The sequence below is a fragment of the Felis catus genome, chromosome A1, assembly GCF_018350175.1.
Source record: "Felis catus isolate Fca126 chromosome A1, F.catus_Fca126_mat1.0, whole genome shotgun sequence".
Lineage (NCBI taxonomy): Eukaryota > Metazoa > Chordata > Mammalia > Carnivora > Felidae > Felis > Felis catus.
In genome coordinates, this window is record NC_058368.1 from 94,430,675 (window position 1) to 94,442,218 (window position 11,544).

At 43.0% G+C, this 11,544-nt stretch overlaps 1 long non-coding RNA gene across 3 annotated transcripts in view; it reads right to left on the bottom strand.

The window, feature by feature from the left end:
* The window catches only part of LOC109499833, a 41,469-nt gene extending 39,148 nt beyond the window's left edge, over nt 1–2,321 (bottom strand). For all 3 annotated transcript variants that reach the window (XR_006597941.1, XR_006597935.1, XR_002157354.3), the window contains exon 1: nt 2,206–2,321. This is a non-coding gene — a long non-coding RNA (uncharacterized LOC109499833). The remainder of the gene's footprint in view (nt 1–2,205) is intronic.
* Nucleotides 2,322–11,544: the final 9,223 nt, after the last annotated feature.

Sequence of the window (11,544 nt, forward strand, 5' to 3'; positions counted from 1 at the left end):
CACCATAGCTGCAAAGAATTCCTCAGGAAGGCACATCTGGAAGTGCTCTTGTAGGTGTGTTGGAGGCTGGATGTCTGACTGACATGGGAGCAATCCAATGGGAGCAATACCTCTCTATTGGACACCAGATACCAGAAAAAAGTTGGGGACATAGAAACGTTTTTGATCTCTATCTTCTTGAGTTCCTCACCTTCAAAGAAGAAACACAGGCATGCTTAGTAGTTCCAGCCTTCTGACTTGGGAAGAAAATGATATAAGTACTTTCCTGAATTTTTAATTGTTTGGTCATAGTGAAAGGCAAGGTTTTAAGGCAAATTTGCATTCATTAAACCTCTGACTACAAGGCGGAGTAGGGAAGGGGCAAGTTCAGAATCTAAATGTTCCCCATATGGGACTTGCTTTCTATACAGCAACAGTCCTGAGGTCTTGGACTATCCATAGCTATTCTTGCACATGCCTGGATGTTTTACTGCATGGGAAAATTTGGTCCTGACACATTTTGTCCTAAACTAAGAAATAAAGCTTCTTATGTGGGTTCTTTAAGAGGCAGGAGGTTATGTGCTATGGCTTTATTAAAGAGTGCAATCAAAGGAGTCGGGGAAAGAGCGGAGATGGGGAGTTGGGAGAGCCAACGTGTCTTTTTTTTTTTTTTTAATTTTTTTTAACGTTTATTTATTTTTGAGACAGAGAGAGACAGAGCATGAGCAGGGGAAGGTCAGAGAGAGAGGGAGACACAGAATCCGAAACGTGTTCCAGGCTCTGAGCTGCCAGCACAGAGCCCGACGCGGGGCTCGAACTCACGGACCGTGAGATCATGACCTGAGCTGAAGTCCGCCGCTTAACCGACTGAGCCACCCAGGCGCCCCGCCAACGTGTCTTTTGAGAGAAGGGCAGAAGAATTTATATTTGGGCTGTCAAATAAGATCTTGCCCACCTCTGTCCCCATTCTGGATTGTATAAGTTGTGGGCACTGAGTGGTCCCATGCCTCACCAACCTTGAGGAAGTTGAGGCCCAGGTCAAGGGGATCATGTTGCAAGAGGTGAGGACTGTCAGGCTGTTGGAGGCTCCATGGAGCTGGTTGTTGCAGAGGAGGTTGGATGGGAACAAGTGACCCCTGACTCCAGTGTCTTCTAGGCTCAAGAGCAAGAGTGGGATTTGACCTTACACCACAGGTGGCTCTGTGTCCCATTCACATGTTTGCATCTTCTCATCTCTTTACCCTCCTCCTTGGTTTGGACTAACCCATCAGCATGGTAGACACTGATGTGCATGATGGAGAGATCCTTCTTCAAGGCAGGATTTGCTTACCAGCCTTGGGAAGTGCAATCAGCAGACAGCCTCCAGCTTCTTGTTTAGGCTCTGCCTCTATTGCAGAGTTTCTTTGCCTGAGGTCACTCCCAGCCTGGGGCAGTCTGCATTTGGTGACTGAACATGGGCTGGCCATTTATTTCAAGGAGATAAAGTCCCACACATTTGTCTTGGGTCAGCTCCAGAGGTCCCCTCTGGGTTGGTCTATGTCACGGTTTGACTTCTCCCTCTGTCAGTCCTTCCATCCTGTCACAGGAGTTGATACCTAATAGAAATCTACCTAATACCCAAAACGACACCTCAGCTTCTGCCCCTGGAGAACCCACGTTGCCACAACCAGCTGACAATATCAACACTATCACATGCCCACCATGTGTCAAGTATGTTTAATGAATTGGAAAAGTTAAGTCATTCAAGAATGTACAGTTTGGGGCGCCTGGGTGGCGCAGTCGGTTAAGCGTCCGACTTCAGCCAGGTCACGATCTCACGGTCCGTGAGTTCGAGCCCCGCGTTGGGCTCTGGGCTGATGGCTCGGAGCCTGGAGCCTGTTTCCGATTCTGTGTCTCCCTCTCTCTCTGCCCCTCCCCCGTTCATGCTCTGTCTCTCTCTGTCCCAAAAATTAAAAAAAAAAAAAAAAAAAAAAAGAATGTACAGTTTGTCTTCTACCTCCCACCTCTGGCCCCCACCAGCCTCAAGGGACCTACGGGCCAGAGAACCCGGGGACAGACAGCTTTGGAATTCCTGCTACTAAGTGCCTAAAGCAGTGCATTGGAAACATTACCATACATGTGACCTCATGATATATCCAAAGGCTAGGACATATAGGTACATTTATGTTCACTATTTGGTGGCTGTAGATGACCTGAACCCTTGTATTTGGTCTCTAGGTTACTTACCACTGTCCTGGTTTTCATATTTATTAGTCCATGGGGAAGGCAGAGAGCCCTGTATCCTTCTTTTCTGCTTCTCCCCCACCCCTGGTCTTCTAGGGTGGTCCCATCTAGCATCACAATAGCATTCTGTTTGCTCATGTCATATACTATGGGGTGACATCATAGGGGGCATGCCCTGTGCAGCATTACAGCCTCCATTATTCCATGAATGAGACTCACAGAGCATGTAGTGTGTACTTATGTGGTCTCACACCTATGCGCTCCAGCACACCCTCCAGACAAGGCTCATCCCTCTTTCCATCAAGTTGTACCTGGAATCTCTTTGGCAGTCTTCTCTCCCAGTGAAAATAATGTATACTTCTTTTTTTTTTTTCAGTTCTTTTTTAATGTTTATTTATTTTTAAAAGAGAGACAGAGTGTGAGCGGGGAGGGGCAGAGAGATATAAGGAGACACAGAATCTGAAGCAGGTTTAAGGCTCTGAACCTGACAGCAGAGAGCCTGATGTGGAGCTCGAACTCATGGACAGCGAGATCATGCCTTGAGCCAAAGTCGGAGCTTAACTGACTGAGCCACCCAGGCGCCCCAAAATATACTTGTTTAGAGAGAAATGGAAAAGGTAATTGAGAACTGAACATCTGTTGGAACCATCTTCTCTCAAATTCCATGTTATTTGATCCAGACATAGCGTAATGATGCATGGTCACTGACAGGAAGCTCCGTTTGCTCCATGCTATAGTTCAGGTCTGATGTAGTATGTCTACTCTCAGTATTGGAAATTCTTTCCATGTCCTGTCCTAACCACTGATTCATTTTGTGGAGCTGGGAATTATTGGGAGATTGCCAACTTAACTCAGTGAATTAACAAAAAACTAGGTTAAAGAGATCCAGAGGAAGTCAAAGGACAGGCACAGGTCAGGTAGGTGCTTGTGGCAGAAACAGCTGGAGGTCACCAACTATCCATGACTTCCTAGATTTCCCGGTGTCCCTTGCAGTTGAGGCATGTGTCTAGGCCTGGCCAACAGCCCAGCAGAAGTCATGCATGGCATTTTTATGCTGAGGCGTTTAACAGCTGGTGTGCCTCCACTGTAATCTCTTTCTCCTACTCCAGTGAACTTGGAGAACATAGCTTCCAAGCAGTGAAGCAATGAAATGGATAAAGACCACTTAAGCCACAATAGGCCTCTTTTCTCTCCCTGTAATCTTTGGTTCCTAGAGCCTCCCCAGGCTTTCTCTTCTCCCTGCCCTCCTGCCCCCATTCCTCAAATTACATCTTTCCCTGGTAAGGAGGCTAGGAGTAGCACTTGACAGAGACATGCGTGTGAGTAATATGAAGCTCAGGGTCATGCTGTGGAATTTGTCTATGAGACAATAATTTCCTGTTCTCCAGTGTCGCCTGTGTCTCTGTGGGGCCCGTGATGGCACAAGAGGAAACCCATCATGCTTTTCTTATTGCTAATTCTACAACTAGTCCTTGAACTAGGAATCATGTAACTTTAATTTTTCTCCAGGAGAATGCCCATGTAGTTGGATTTTGTACCATACTCAGTATTGGTTCTCTGTTATCTCTAATTAATGATAGAAAATATTCACATTTCAACGATTTTCAGGACCGTTTATTTACTCTTTTTTTTAAGCTAACCAAATTTTATTTCCATTTCGTGTTATTTATTACAACTGAGAAAATACTCAGTCCTTCTAAATCAAGATCAAAGTAAACATATAATAAAACACTGTATTATATAGGCCTTGTCAAGAAAGTTTTTGCTTAATCCACTGACTCTGAAAAATTAACTTTCCTTACTCTTTTACTTGTATCCCAGATTGAGATTTTGCCACAACGTGGCAGAAGTAGAGACCTTTTCCTAGACATTTGAACAAATAAAAGCCTGTGGGCCAGCCACAGATTTTGTTTTAAATAAAAAATGGATCTAAGTCTGTGCTCTGTTTTCAACAGTGAGTTCCTTCATGGCTCCTTATGTGTTCTTCTGGCTGTTACTGCCATTGCTGACTTCACAAACAGGACATCAGGATTCCAAGGACACTGTGTCTTCTGGACCTGTCAGGAGACTCTGCCCTGGCCTGCCATCCTGATGGCATCCCTACCAATTATTGTCCTGTTTTCTCATTCACTCCCTGTCCTCCTTTCCCAGATGTTCACGTATTAATTCTTACCAGATCCTTGCTATTACTGCTCTTTGGGGCCCTTTCAGAATAAGGAGTGGGCAAGTTTACAATTTAAACCTTATGAGTTTGCATTTTCAAGTTTTGAACTTAAACCTTTTGGTGATTACTCTTGTCCAAATCAGCTTCCTGCCCTCGTGAAAAAAAAAAAATTGTCTCCAAAAACATTTGACATCTAGTAGCTATTGCAGAAGAACATATTGTTGGTGATTTAAGTGTAAAGGAACCAGAAACATATGGATTACATTTCCTTTTAAATGAACATGGTCTTCAAAATGAAGAGAGTCAATGAATTATTTGGCAACATCCGGTTTAGAGGTGGTCAATATTAAAGTATGTGAAAGGTAAGTCAGAGCACGAGGCCTGCTTCCAGGATTTCCCATCCTTGAGTGGCAGGGAGCTGCTCTTCTTGGTTCCGTTGAGGCCACTCCCCAGCTGTGAGGCCTGTGGTGCAACACAACCACTGGCCTGGGTTGAGAGACCACTACTGTCCAAAAACATTACTTAGTGATGGTTCACCGCTCAAATGCATTTAACTAACACTCATAAATAAATGGCTCATAAATACAAGACATAGCACTAATGGGGGTTTTATACACTTGAAGCCATCGCAATATATTAGTTATGAGTCCAGTCTTTGTAAACAGAACAGTCTGGTTTCAGATCCTAGGTAAGTGACCTTGGGCAAATCCCTGTGCTTTTCTGGGTCTATGTCCTCATCCGTATGAGCATTAAATAAGACAATGAACATAAAATGCCAGGTTCAGACCCTAAAAGATTCATTAATATGCAGATTTATTTGACTTCTCAGGATGGAGAAGAATGCGTTTTTGTCACTGCAGCAGGAAGAATGATTACAGCCTTTCTTGTATCAGACCCAATCTGACCCAGGTATGTGTTTCCAAGTTTTGCCCAATGTGTAGAGATTGGTCAGAGATCTGATTAAATATTCATCTCTGAACTGTCTTTGTATTTCATATGTTTGGTATATTAGCGAAAATGAGAAATCTAATTTGAAATTTGAAATTACTGTACGAATTATTGAATAGCTTTCAAGTGCAGAACAGTGAGCTAGCTAGGGTGGGGAATACAGATGTGGGGATAAGTTAGCCAAGACCTGTAATCGACAGAATTCAAGAAAGTACTGTAATAGCAAGCAACCTTATATTATGGATACCCTGCGAATGCAAATCTGTCTTCTACTTCTAAACCTGTGTGGGGTTGGCAGCCTTTTTGGAATCGGGTCCCGCTGTATTCCTGAGTCATTCTGAAAGAAGCCCAGGTCCCCGGGAAGAGGGACCGTACATAGCTGGAACAAGAGCATTCTCACATCCTTTTTTTTTTCTTGGTTACATTAATAACCTACGTGGCTCTTTCAACAGCCACTGCAGACTTGACATGTGTAACAGGCAATGCACTTGTTTAGGCTTCCCAACCAGCTTCCTTCTACTGTCTTCCTTCTCTTGGTTGTTATGCTACCCTCTCCCGTTGAACCAAGTAGGTTGCCTTGGAACTATCTTGGACCCAGTCTTCTACTTCATCTCCCATTCTACTAAATCACCACATCCTGTCGACTTTTTAAAAACACACTTTTGGGGCGCCTGGGTGGCTCAGTCGGTTAGGTGGCCAACTTCAGCTCAGGTCATGATCTCGTGGTCCGTGAGTTCGAGCCCCGCGTCGGGCTCTGTGCTGACAGTTCAGAGCCTGGAGCCTGTTTCAGATTCTGTGTCTCCCTCTCTCTGGCCCTCCCCCGTTCATGCTCTGTCTCTGTCTCAAAAATAAATAAACGTTAAAAAAAATTATTAAAAACACACTTTAATTGACATATAATTCACATTGTACACTTTGTCCATTCCAGGGGTACAATTCACTGGTTTCTAGGATAGTCACAGATATGTGCAGCTATCATCAGAGTCAATTTTAGAACATTTTCATCACCTCCAAAACAAATTTTGTCCCCTTTGGCTGTCACCCCTGTGCCCTCCCATTGTCCACCCCTGATGCCAGCCCTCAGCAACCTCTGCTTTACATTGTGGCTCCATAGATTTGCCTGTTCTGGAATTCCACGTGAATAAAAATCTTGCAAGATGTTTTTTTTGGTGACTGGCTTCTTTCACGTAGCCTAATGTTTTCAAGATTCATCCATGCTGTTGCCTACATCGGTATATCACTCCTCTCAATGGCCAAATATTTAATTATACTGACATATCACATTTTGTTTCTCCATTCATGGACCTCTGGTGCATTTCCACTTTTTGGCTGTGATAGATAATGCTGCTACCTTTGTGTCCAAGTTTTTCGTGTGAACATACATTTTCCTTTCTCTTTGGCATATTCCTGGGAGTAGGATTTCTGGGTCGTGGTAATTCTAAGCTTAATCCTTTGGAGGAACTGCCAGACTGGTTTCCAAAGTGGCTGCACCATTTGCCATTCCTACCAGCAGCATACAGGGTTTCAACTTCTCCACATTCTCTCCCACAGTTGTTATTGCCTCCCATTTTGATTCTAGCTATCTTGTCGACTTGAGAAAAATCCTTTATCTCTGAAAAAAAAAAAAAAAAGCAACATCTCCCTTACCTAGAACTTTTTGTCTTTTTCCAGCACTGCCACCCTGTTTTAGCACTTCATCACCCCATACAGAGTTCTGGAGTCTAGGCCTTTTTTTTTTTTTTTTTTTTTTTAATTTCTCCCCTTTCCAAATCACACTGCCCACTGCTGCCAAACTCTATGAGGTGTGCAAAACTATGAAACAGGAAATGTGCATTCTTCTCTGCTTCATCTTCCTCAGATCCCATCAGTGACTTCTCTGTTTCTTTTTTTTTTTTAACATTTATTTATTTTTTAGAGACAGAGAGAGCATGATGAGCAGGGGAGAGGCAGAGAGAGAGGGAGACACAGAATCTGAAGCAGGCTCCAGGCTCCGAGGCATCAGCACAGAGCCTGACGCTGGGCTCGAACTCACGAACCACAAGATCATGACCTAAGCCGAAGTCGGACGCTTAACCGACTGAGCCACCCAGGCGCCCCGTTGGCTTCTCTGTTTCTATTACACTACCTCTGAACTCCTCTCCTGGCTTTTCAGGGAGCCCCGGAAAATCCAGCCTCTTCCCATCTGCCTCACCACAATCCTTCTCCTCCCTGACCAGATATTCAGGCAGCCCTGACCCTGCCATCAGAACTGCTGCTGCTGCTTGGTTGTGGCCCATTGTCTTCAGACTCTTTACTGTGAATGGCCCTTCTTCTCTTTCCCTGGACCAACAAACACCAGAGCTTCCAAGACTTCTCAGACTCTTTATCCCTTCCTTCCTCTGTCCACAAAGTGGGTGTGGCCAGTCATGTGTCCAAGATGTCTGCCAATCTTGTACTTTCTGCCTGGAATGCAAATCTGGGCCAAGTGATATTAGGATTGAAAAGCAGTGATAGTGGTTTCCTCCAAAGACTCTTCATTTTTTCCTATTATTCTGATCCCTGATTTGACCTTGAACTCCTGTTTCTTCCATGACCTGATTCTTTAACTCTTTTCTTGAATCTGTAAGCTGTTCCCTTAAATTACCAATACATTCTTTTGTATTTGTTTATGTGTCTGTATTAGCGAAAGTCAGCCTTTACTGATTAACCTTGATCATCCTAACAGCACGACGATACTATTATGAATGATTCAGGCACTGTGCAAAACTTTCCACCTAGATTATTTCAATTCATCTTTGTGGTCACCCTGTGAAGTAAGTAGCATTTTCTTTCCCCTTTATGCATGAGGAAACTGTATCTCTGAGGAGGCAAGAATGTGTCCCGGGTGACACAGCTGATTAATGGAGACACAAGGTTGATGCTAGGTTCCTGAGTATGTGCCCTTAGCTAATATGCAGCTAGGCCTCCCTGGCATCTGTCTGGCAGCCAGTGAGGGCTCTTCTCCCCTGGATGCCTTGTACACTCTTTGGTAATGAGGATAGGTCACGTTTCTCTCATGGCACTTAATCACATTCTGCTTGTCTTATAACTCTTTGTGTACATGCTTAAACCTCCATAGCCCAAAATCTAGTACATATAAAAAGTAACCAATAAATATTTATGTGTAGGTAAGGAAATGTACAGTTGCTTCTAAAGAAGACCAAATGAAATTTTTAATTCTTTTAAATATTGTTTTAATGTTTGTTTATTTATTTTGAAAGAATGAGAGACAGAGAGAAAGAATCCCAAGCAGGCTCCACGATCAGCATGGAGTCCAAATCGGGGCTTGATCTCACAACCGTGAGATACTGACCTGAGTCAGAATCGAGAGTTGGACACTTAGCTGACTTAGCCACCCAGGCATCCCAAAATTCTCAATCGTAATTGAAGAAATGATCCATTCTATCAGCCCAATAGAGGGACCTCACCCTGGCAAGATGGCAGCAGCTACCCTTTTCCCATGAACACATTTATAATTTCTTCTTTACAAAGCCTGTCATGTTATTACAAACTACTGATCTCCTTTCCAGTGCTTTACACGCAAACCTTTAATAGTAGATTGTGGTTTCGGTCACCAAGGTTACTTTAATTAAATTCAGTAGTTAGTCAATACTTGGTGGAAAAATTTCTCCCAAGTTATATCATTGGCCAGTGGAGCAAACTGCTTTTTGCCAGGGTCTCTTTGCTGATATATTTTCTCCTTTGTGTTCTTTTAACTTTTTTTTTTTCTTTTCATCTTGCTTCTCTAAGACTTTCATTATGGCACAGCTGAACCAGTTGTCTGTCTCCTTGTAATCTTGACATTACGTCTGGGAAGGAATTTGAGAAGAAACAGTTTCCCAAGTAGTGGCTATCGGTAAGGGTGAGGACAGAGGGAGGGGAGCAGCCCTGATGGGGTGGACTGATGCCAGAATGGCTGGCTGGTCCTGAGTAGAATTAAGCAGGGTGGCACAGGCCAGCGCAAATGACGTCAGTAATAACATTGTCATGTTCCCACAGACTATATGAGTTGCCCAGTTGAGGCAAGTTTTTGAAACTTTCACAGAAAAGATGCAAAATCTAAATTTCCCTTTTAAATATCCCCAGCCACTACAATTTACTCTGCAGGTTGTGCTGGTTCAGAATTTGTATTCTGAAACATTTGTATGTTCCATGTCCCCTTTAGTAACATAGCGTGCTTTAAGCTGCCCCTGTCCGATTAACGATGTGATAGAACACCTTGTGAAACTCTGCAGATATGAGGACAGTTACAGAAGATCAGTATGGAGAAGGAAAGAACTGAGGATTAGCAGGGAGTTTGCCTCATTTCAAAAAGTGAATATATTCTATACACTACTTATATTTCATTTTATTCTATACATTGTTTATATTTCATTTAAATGTTCCTCCCCAACATTAATAAATAAGCAGAATGGCTCTTAAAACAGCCATGCCGTATGATGGACATATCACGGGCCCACAGAACCTAGATTTAAACCTGGGCTCTTCCATTTCTCTGCTCTGTGTTCTTGAGCAAATGGCTGAAGCTCGCCGAGCCTGGGTTTCCATGTTTGTACAATGGAGATAAAAACAACTGCTTGCAGGGCCTTAAGGAGTAGGTGAGATGTGTGTGTATAAAGTACTTGCTCCCATGAGTGGCTCATAGGAGTCGCTCAACATATGCTAGCAATAGATGTGGCCTCCTACCACCAGTGTGCTGCCGAATCGCCAGCCTCTTCATCACGATAGCTGAAACGAACGTGATGGAGTTACTCTGTCCCATTCACAAAGAGAGTGCAAGAAGTTAAAAGAATCAGTAGAAAGGCTTCTACAACAAAGAACATTTTTCTTTTAAGATGGTATAGTTCTCTCATGTACAGTGTTCCCGGCACTGCAAAAGTACCTGAGCGTCTCTTTTGTAAGATTGGAGGTAGCTGCAACCTTCAAATAGAGCTGCAGACTAAGTTAAGTACCTCAAGGCGAATGGAGGCTGCCCAGTTTGTAAGTACATTATGACCTCGATACAGTTCTAACAATGTTAATGCTTGCTAACTCAAGCCTGTCTGAGCACTCAGGAAAGCCAAGTTGAATCCCAGAAAGAAAAAAGAATGTTTGAAGCAATGGTGAATTTATATTGTGCTGAAAGAAAGTGTCAGGGTAGAATGAACCTCACTATCTACACCACAGAGCTTTAATAACCTGCAATAGAAATCAACAATCAGCCTTAAAATGAGTTATAAAGCTGCTGAATAAAAGCTGGAAAATTGGTTACATACCCATAACCAAAACAAAACAAAACAAAACAAAACAAAAAAACAAAAAAACAAAAAAACAAAAAAACACAAGAATCATAGACCTTTGATTTTTATCTGGAAAGACAGATTTTATTTGGATTTGAACATTTAAATTATATGCAATAATTACATCTTCCCCAGCCCCCTAGTTTTGGGAAATGACCCCTGGCCTTAGTAATAACATTTTTGGAAGCTGACTATGCTAGTGGATGTAGCTTCCATGAAAATGGAGTTGGAGCAGAGAGGAAAAAGCAGAACTTTAAAGATTGTTCATCAAATTTGCAACTGTCTTTAAACACTAACTTGTAATTTATCACATAGTTCCAGACAATGAGCCGCTCTGCCTAAACAAACTTTGTATGCAAGAACCAAAACAGTTAAAAAAAAATTTTTTTTAATGTTTATTTATTTTCGAGAGACAGCAACAGAGAAGGAGCAGGGGAGGGGCAGAGAAAGGGAGACACAGAATCCGAAGCAGGCTCCAGGCTCTGAACTGTCAGCACAGAGCCCGACATGGGGCTCGAACTCACGAACTGCAAGATCATGACCTGAACCGAAGTTGGATGCTTAACTGACTGAGCCACCTAGGCGCCTCAAAACAGTTTTTTTTTTTTTAACTTAGCTATTTCTGTGAGGATGTTGGTTACATTTTCAGCCTCCTTAGGCAGAATGCACAGCGTATGACCAAACTTTGTCGACTTTGACCTGGAAGATAAGTATAGATGGTCTTGATTTTGCATATTTAGAAGGCAGAGCAGTGATCCATCAGGAAAAGCATAGGATCAGGAGATCTAGTTATAATTAATTAGCTATGAAGGCTTAGACAAATCACTTCATCTGGAATCTCGATGTTCTCATATTTAAAATTAGGGGTTGGGATGCCTGGGTGGCTCAGTTGGTTAAGTGTCCAACTCTTGATTTCAGCTCAGGTCATGATCT